Below are 9,533 nucleotides of genomic sequence, written 5' to 3' on the forward strand. Positions count from 1 at the left end.
GGTTCTGGAGTTTTGAGAGCCTCATCCACCAGAGGGCACACAGCAGAAGCAAGAAGAACTACAATCCTTCAGCCTGTGGAATGAAAACCACATTTACAGAAAGATGGACAAAATGAAAAGGCAGAGGACTATGTACCAATGAAGGAACAAGATAAAACCCCAGAAAAACAACTAAATGAAGTGGAGATAGGCAACCTTCCAGAAAAAGAATTCAGAATAATGATAGTGAAGATGATCCAGGACCTCAGAAAAAGAATAGAGGCAAAGATCGAGAAGATGCAAGAAATGTTTAACAAAGACCTAGAAGAATTAAAGAACAAACACCTAGAAGAATAAAAGAACAAATAAATAGAGATGAACAATACAATAACTGAAATGAAAAATACACTAGAAAGAATCAATAGCAGAATAACTGAGGAAGAAGAACAGATAAGTGACCTGGAAGACAGAATGGTGGAATTCACTGCCACAGAACAGAATAAAGAAAAAAGAACGAAAAGAAATGAAGACAGCCTAAGAGACCTATGGGACAACCTGAAACGCAACAACATTCGCATTATAGGGGTCCCAGAAGGAGAAGAGAGAGAGAAAGGACCCAAGAAAATATTTGAAGAGATTATAGTCAAAAACTTTCCTAACATGGGAAAGGAAATAGCCACCCAAGTCTAGGAAGCACAGAGAGTCCCAGGCAGGATAAACCCAAGCAGAAACATGCCGGAGTACAATCAAATTGACAAAAATTAAAGACAAAGAAAAATTATTGAAAGCAGCAAGGGAAAAATGACAAATAACATACAAGGGAACTCCCATAAGGTTAACAGCTGATTTCTCAGCAGAAACTCTACAAGCCAGAAGGGAGTGGCACACTATATTTAAAGTGATGAAAGGGAAGAACCTACCACAAAATTACTCTACCTGGAAAGGATCTCATTCAGACTCGATGGAGAAATCAAAAGCTTTACAGACAAACAAAAGCTAAGAGAATTCAGCATCACCAAACCAGCTCTACAACAAAAGCTAAAGGAACTTCTCTAAGTGGGAAACACAAGAAAAGAAAAGGATCTACAAAAACAAACCCAAAACAATTAAGAAAATGGTAATAGAAACATACATATTGATAATTACCTTAAATGTGAATGGATTAAATGCTCCAACCAAAAGACACAGACTGGCTGAATGGATACAAAAACAAGACCCATATATATGCTGTCTCCAAGAGACCCACTTCAGACCTAGGGACACATACAGACTGAAAGTGAGGGGATGGAAAAAGATATTCCATGCAAATGGAAATCAAAAGCAAGCTGGAACAGCAATTCTCATATCAGACAAGACTGACTTTAAAATAAAGACTATTACAGGAGACAAGGAAGGACACTACATCATGATCAAGGGCTCAATCCAAGAAGAAGATATAACAATTATAAATATATATGCACCCAACATAGGAGTACCTCAATACACAAGGCAAATGCTAACAGCTATAGAAGAGGAAATCGACAGTAACACAATAATAGTGGGGGATTTTAACACCTCACTTACACCAATGGACAGATCATCCACACAGAAATTAATAAGGAAACACAAACTTTAAATGACACAATAGGCCAGATAGATTTAATTCATATTTATAGGACAATCCATCCAAAAACAGCAGATTACACTTCCTTCTCAAGTGCACATGGAACATTCTCCAGAATAGATTACATTTTGAGTCACAAAGCAAGCCTCAGTAAATTTAAGAAAATTGAAATCCTATCAAGCATCTTTTCCAAACACAGCACTCTGAGGTTACCAGTAAATTACAGGGAAGAAAACGTAAAAAATACAAACACACAGAGGCTAAACAGTATGTTACTAAATAACCAAGAGATCACTGAAGAAATCAAAGAGGAAATCAAAAAATACCTAGAGACAAATGACAACAAAAACACGACGATCCAAAACCTATGGCATGCAGCAAAAGCAGTTCTAAGAGGGAAGTTTATAGCAATACAATCGTACCTCAAGAAAGAAGAAAAATATCAAATAAACAATCTAACCTTACACCTAAACGAACTAGAGAAAGAAGAACAAACAAAACCCAAACTTAGTAGAAGGAAAGAAATCATAAAAGTCAGAGCAGAAATAAATGAAATAGAAACAAAGAAAACAACAGCAAAGATCAATGAAACTAAAAGCTGGTTCTTTGAGAAGATAAACAAAATTGATAAATCTTTAGCCAGACTCATCAAGAAAAAAGGGAAAAGGCTCAAATCAATAAAATTAGAAATGAAAAAGGAGAAGTTACAATGGACACCACAGAAATACAAAGCATCATAAGAGTCTACTACAAGCAACTCTATGTCAATAAAATGGACAACCTGGAAGAAATGGACAAATTCTTAGAAAGGTATAACCTTCCAAGACAGAACCAGGAAGAAATAGAAAAGATGAAAAGACCAATCACAAATAAGGAAATTGAAACTGCAAATAAAAATCTTCCAAAAAACAAAAATCCAAGACCAGATGGCTTCACAGATGAATTCTATCAAACATTTAGAGAATAGCTAACACCCATCCTACTCAAACTCTTCCAGAAAATTGCAGAGGAAGGAACACTCCCAAACTCATTCTACAAGGCCACTGTCACCCTGATACCAAAACCTGACAAAGATACTACAAAAAAAGAAAATTACATACCAATATCACTGATGAACATAGATGCAAAAATTCTCAACAAAATACTAGCAAACAGAATCCAACAACACATTAAAAGGATCATACACCACGATCAAGTGGGATTTATCCCAGGGATGCAAGGATTCTTCAGTATTCGCAAATCACTTAATGCAATACACCATATTAACAAACTGAAGACTAAAAACAATAGGATCATCTCAATAGATGCAGAAAAAGCTTTTGACAAAATTCAACACCCAGTTATGATAAAAACTCTCCAGAAAGTGGGCATAGAGGGAACCTACCTCCACATAATAGAGGCCACATACGACAAACCCACAGCAAACACCATTCTCAATGGTGAAAAACTGAAAGGATTTCCTCAACTTCAGGAACAAGACAAGGATGTCCACCCTTGCTACTATTATTCAACATAGTTTTGGAAATCCTAGCCACAGCAATCAGAGAAGAAAAAGAAATAAAAGGAATACAAATTGGAAAAGAAGAAGTAAAATTGTCACTGTTTGCAGATCACATGATACTATACATAGATAATCCTAAAGACACCACCAGAAAACTACTAGAGCTAATCAATGAATTTGCTAATGTAGCAGGATACAAAATTAATGCACAGAAATCTCTTGCTTTCCTATACACTAACAATGAAAGATTAGAAAGAGAAATTAAGGAAACAATACCATTCACCATTGCAACAAAAAGAATAAAATACCTAGTAATAAACCTACCTAAGGAGGTAAAAGACCTCTACTCAGAAAACTATAAGACACTGATGAATGAAATAAAAAATGACACAAACAGATGGAGAGATATACCATGTTCTTGGATGGGAAGAATCAATATTGTGAAAATGACTATACTACCCAAAGCAATCTACAGATTCAGTGCAATCCCTATTAAATTACCAATGGCATTTTTTACAGAACAAGAACAAAAAAATCTTAAAATTTGTATGGAGACACAAAAGACCCCGAATAGCCAAAGCAATCTTGAGGGAAAAAAATGGAGCTGGAGGAATCAGACTCCCTGACTTCAGACTATACTACAAAGCTACAGTAATTAAGACAATACAGTACTGGCACCAAAACAGAAATATAGATTAATGGAACAGGATAGAAAACCCAGAGATAAACTCACGCACCTATGGACAACTAATCTATGACAAAGGAAGCAAGGATATACAATGGAAAAAAGACAGTCTCTTCAATAAGTGGTGCTGGGAAAACTGGACAGCTACATGTAAAAGAATGAAATTAGAACACGCCCTAACATCATACACAAAAATAAACTCAGAATGGATTAAAGACCTAAACGTAAGACTGGACACTATAAAACTCTTAGAGGAAAACATAGGAAGAACACTCTTTGAGATAAATCACAGGAAGATCTATTTTGACCCACTTCCCAGAGTAATAGAAATAAAAACAAAAATAAACAAATGGGACCTAATGAAATTTAAAAGCTTTTGCACAGCACAGGAAACTATAAATAAGATGAAAAGAGAACCCTCAGAATGGGAGAAAATATTTGCAAATGAATCAACAGACAAAGGATTAATCTCCAAAATATATAAACAGCTCATGCAGCTCAAGATTGAAAAAGCAAATGACCCCATCAAAAAATGGACAGAAGACCTAAATAGACATTTCTCCAAAGAAGACATACAGATGGGCAAGAAGCACATGAAAAGCTGCTCAACATCACTAATTATTAGAGAAATGAAAATCAAAACTACAATGAGGTACCACCTCACACCAGTTATAATGGGCATCATCAGAAAATCTACAAACAACAAATGCTGGAGAGGGTGTGGAGAAAAGGGAACCCTCTTGCACTGTTGGTGGGAATGTAAATTGATCCAGCCACTAGGTAGAACAGTACAGAGATTCCTTAAAAAAACTAAAAATAGAACTACCATATGACCCAGCAATCCCACTACTGGGCATATACCCAGAGAAAACCATAATTCAGCAAGACACATGCACCCCAATGTTCATTGCAGCACTATTTACAATAGCCAGGTCATGGAAGCAACGTAAATGCCCATTGACAGAGGAATGGATAAAGAAGATGTGGTACATATATACAATGGAATATTATTCGGCCATAAAAATGAATGAAACTGGGTCATTTGTAGAGACGTGGACGGACCTAGAGACTGTCCTACAGAGTGAAGTAAGTCAGAAAGAGAAAAACAAATATTGTATATTAATGCATATATGTGGAATCTAGAAAAATGGTACAGATGAACTGGTTTGCAAGGCAGAAACAGAGACACAGAAGTAGAGAACAAACCTATGGACACCAAGGGGGGAGAGCGGCAGGGGGGATGTGGTGGGATGAATTGGGAGATTGGGATTGACATATATACACTAATATGTATAAAATAGATAACTAATAAGAACCTGATGTATAAAAAAAAGAAAAGAATACACAGCAATTCCTTACCTGTTCTCCTAAACCACCCCCCCCCCCCCAAATTCATGCCTTTCAAACAAGTTCAAAACTAAACGTCTCAAAACATAATCTTTGCAGGAGACACCGTACATAGAGGGGGGTGAGCTGACCTTTGAAACATCATGCTTCAAGGGGGACCCATTTTCGCCAGTGCTCCTGGGCCAATCACATGGCTGGCCTTCAAATTCTTACTCCATCTTCCTCACTGCAAGCAAAGGTAATTTCTAAATTAAAAAGTTCTATACATACGTAAAAATATGGACTTTTAATGTTATTAAAAAATTCAGAAAGAACAAGGAATACCACACACCCATTTACCCAATATCTGAGATTACCAGAGTTAATATCTTCTCACTTATTTCGGACTATATAATTACTAATTTAAACATAACCTCATAATTCCTTTGCTTGGAATCTCTTAGATTCAGGGGTGAAGAATTTATGCTCTCAAGAAATCCCAGCAACTACTTTCATATAGAATTAAGAAGAGATTTGAAAGCTAATGGTTGCAGGGTTTGGTAAAATAGTGGGGTTCTCCAAGAAGATGGGGAATGGCCAAGTGACTTCAGAGCTAGCTTATAAGGGTCACAGCAAAAGGCTGTTCAGTCTCTGAGCTGTCAACATGAATCCTCCATGGGTGACAATTTTGTTGGGCTCAGCCATGTTGAAAGAGGGTCTAGTAGCAAAGAAAGGCTTGGAATCCAGTAAAGTCAGTTTCTGTGAATGATATCTTCATTACACTGTTTTCCAAAGTAGCATGGATAACTTCCTTCCAGCAGAAGAGCTTATTTCCTATTCCTCTAATGCAAAATGAGGTTAATATGACTCCTCTAACACTGTGTGATGTAAAATAGTAAATAAATTAGAAAGCCCTGTAACCTTCCCCTTACTAACATCTGCTCTTCTCTGGTTTTTACTAAAAGAAGCTGCATATTGTAGCCTCGGTGCCCTCCTACTGTTTATGTTCCATTTGCAGATAGCAGAAGGAAGTTTATCTGTAGTGTACAGTCTGTGCACATCATTATGATGAATTATTTCAGTGGGGAAATCAGTCTCTAAAAAAGACCGTGACATTTGGCGCCAAAAATAAGCATTTATCACTTAAAAATTTCAAAGAGAAGCCTAAGTCTTGCCATCCGTCTCAGGGAATGTGCATCAGACGGTGGCGTTGAATGTGCAGCCTCATTATGCTGTGTTCCCATTGGTGAAGCATCTGACTTGGACACTTTCCTTCTCATCAGAAAACCATTTTGACTTTGTTTCTTTAGGAGAAAAGACCCCTGCAGTTCTGACTCTATTTTTCTTCCAATAATCACACTTGATTAGAGCAGTGGCTTCCTTCCTGTGACCACGAAGACCATCCTTTCTCAAAGAAACTTCCCTGGAGCACTGACACTTTGTAATATTTGTTTCTTCTGAGAGGTGGGTGGATGGAGGGAACAAAGGCTTCTATGATCAAAGGAGTGTGAAACTACGGTAAACTGTGTCCCCTTCTTAGAGAGTTGAAACACATGTTAAAGACTGAGAAAATGTAGGATGGAAGCCTGTTTAATCCAGTGTTTCACAAACATGCATGTTCTTAGAACTCTATCACAGAATCCGCATTAACATCGTGTGGGACATTGTGAAAAACAGAGTTCAGGAGCTAATGATCTCAATCATTTCCTCTCCAACTCTTAAATCTCAATCATTTCCTCTCCAGCTCTCTCTCCTCCCCCCCACCTTTCCATCCCTCCCTTTCTCTTTTCCTTCCTTCCTTCTTTCATCCCTCCCTTCCTCCTTCCCTCCCTTCCTCCCTCTTTCTTTTTCTTTCTATAAACAGATGTATGTACATTCATTGCATAATCTCTACCCCTCTAGCTAACATTAGGCTGTCTGGTATTTCCCAAAGAAGAAATAAGACATCATTTTCTATTGTTTATGTGTACAAAATGCACCTTTTGAATCCATTACCAAATTATTGATTTTGATTGTGTCGCTGGTGGACCATCTGGAAACTTAAAGAAAACATTGCTCTCTAACTGATACGTGGCAGGATACTTCTCCAGCCAAACTCAAGGAAAAATATTGAATAAACTCTCAGAACATGTTTTCCTCCTCACAGAATGAGCTTGCCCAGGGCATGATTGTGACACAAGACCTTGGACAAATTTTCTGCGAAACCTAGGAAAGGGTCTGGAATAACATCAACCAGTGCAGTTGTCTAAGAGCTCAGGTTATGGATCCAGACAGAGCTGGTGTGAACTTTATACCTCTGTGTTTGTTAATCATGTGATCTTGGACACATTATTAAATTCTTCTGGCATTCTGAATGACATTGAGGATTAAATGACATAAAAAATATAGAAAAGTGTTTAGCACAATGCCTGCTAATAAAGCCCACTGAAATAGTAGCTACTGTTTTTATTCTATCAGGGAGGATATGTATTGAGAAGGAAGCTAAAATGTCCACTAAAGCTGGTACCACGCACTTCACTAACACCCATGCTGCTGCTGTTGGTATGAAATTTGGGCTGAATATTAAAACTCATCCTTTTATTTTCTTTTCGTTTATTTACTTTCCCTCCTGAGCCTTTTGGAAGTTTCTTAGATCACCTGCCCAAGGTTTCTGTACTTGGAGAGGGAGTGAATCATTTCTAGTGCTAAGCTCATGTTAATCACACACCTATGGATTTGAGCTGAAGAGCCTTAATAAACCAATAACAATAATGGAAGAGGGTGTTAAAATGGACTCAAATCTATAAGATATCAGATAGCAGATATCTAAGAGTGCTGTAAAAGAGCCTACCTGGTGGAACTTGCAAGCTTTAGATGGCCAAGAACCAGTTATATGTCTCTGCATAGATCACCAACATTGAGGGAAGGGTTTCTCCCTTTGCTTTAGAGAAAATAACTTCAACAGAATCACACAGAGACCTTGAAATGGGTCACCTGAGGTTGAAAGGACACAGGAAACTAGTGTTTGACTTCTATCTGAAATCTGAACAGCAAAAGATGGATAATTTAGGGCATAGAGGCTGGAAAAGAGAAAGCTGCTTGGGAATCACCTTGTATTACAAGTGTCTGTTGGGGCCAAGGATGGGCAGGTCTTTCCTGTGAGGACCATGAGGGAGTGAGATCCAGCGTGGGGCGGAGGGTCAGCAGTCAGTGGCCAAATCTTGTCCAAGAAGATTTTCCTGCAGGAGGAATAACATCAGCAGAGAAAAGCTAGCAGTAGACTTCTGGTTTCTAAAGGAACTGCTATGGAAGGAAGTGACCAGAAGAAATGAAAATCCATTTGCCCCAGTCAATGGAGCTGGAGGAAAGAGTTCCCCAACAATAGGATGGGGTTGGTCCCCAAAGAACCAACAAAATCCTCCAGGAGAGGAAGAATCTTCAACAAACACCTGCCAGGATTAGAGGTGGAGAAAAAGAGACACAAATCAGATATGCCACATACATACATATCCTTTATTCAGATCCCATATGCTGGCTTACTTTACAATCAGGATTTTCTGGATCTAGACATTCTAGTTTCTAAACTGAGGATGTGTCTTGCAACTTAAACTAACAAAGGACTTTGAAGATATTAAAATGGACCAGAAGAGTCAGAGAACTGCCTAACGTTTCAGCCAGAGACAGGAAGAGAACTTCCTCCATTGAGCAAAGGGGCAGAGGAGGACTAAAAAAAAGTACCTTATTAATAATAATAGTATTTCTTTATTTAACCGGTCCCAGGCACTGTGCTAAGCCCTTTGCCCACAATGAATCATCCCAACAACCATGTGAGGTTTTTTTTTTTCCCCTGATTTTCAGATGAAACAGTTGAGATGCTAAGTCAGTCAGCTGCTACAAAACAGGAGACTGAACTTGGGGCCAAATTCTGCATGATTCTAAACCACAGTTCTTCTCAGGACATCGCAAATCCAAGCCCAACTTACTTCTAAGTAGAACATGTCGCTCCTAGAGAGAACCCCAATCATTTCAATAGGCAAACCTTTTGATCAGAACATTATAGGACTATTAATCATACCCATCGCTCTCTAGAGGAAAGGTGGTTTAAATTTTCTAATGTATCTTATAAAAATCCCCTAAAACTAACTTGGTACAATAGCTCAGTTTTCAGTTCTACAAAAGGTGCCGAACAACAAGAATCTTTATTACAGCATGTAGAACTGGATGAGATAGAAAATATTCTAGAGGAGATCTTCCCAGAAGGAAGGTGAAACCCCCCAGTTTGATCATGTAGTACTTTATTTTACCCATCAATGTTCAATTATAGGAGCAGAAACCAAAACAGTGGTAGTCACTGGGAAAGAAGAGAGACCAGTCTGTGGAGCTAGATAATCTAAGATTCCCAGAGCCTTCTGACAAAATTTTATTTCCTTCAGGTTTCCTTCGTCAAATGCAAGATAAAT

The 9,533-nt window shown here is 38.0% G+C and overlaps 1 long non-coding RNA gene across 2 annotated transcripts in view; it reads right to left on the bottom strand.

Moving 5' to 3' along the window:
• Window positions 1-8,994, bottom strand: part of LOC309637561 — a 29,719-nt gene extending 20,725 nt beyond the window's left edge. For both annotated transcript variants that reach the window (XR_014250656.1, XR_014250657.1), the window contains exon 1: window positions 5,247-8,994. This is a non-coding gene — a long non-coding RNA (uncharacterized lncRNA). The remainder of the gene's footprint in view (window positions 1-5,246) is intronic.
• Between the last annotated feature and the right edge of the window lie 539 nt (window positions 8,995-9,533).

The sequence above is a fragment of the Balaenoptera physalus genome (assembly GCF_965194825.1).
Source record: "Balaenoptera physalus genome assembly, chromosome: 11".
Taxonomy (NCBI): Eukaryota; Metazoa; Chordata; class Mammalia; order Artiodactyla; family Balaenopteridae; genus Balaenoptera; species Balaenoptera physalus.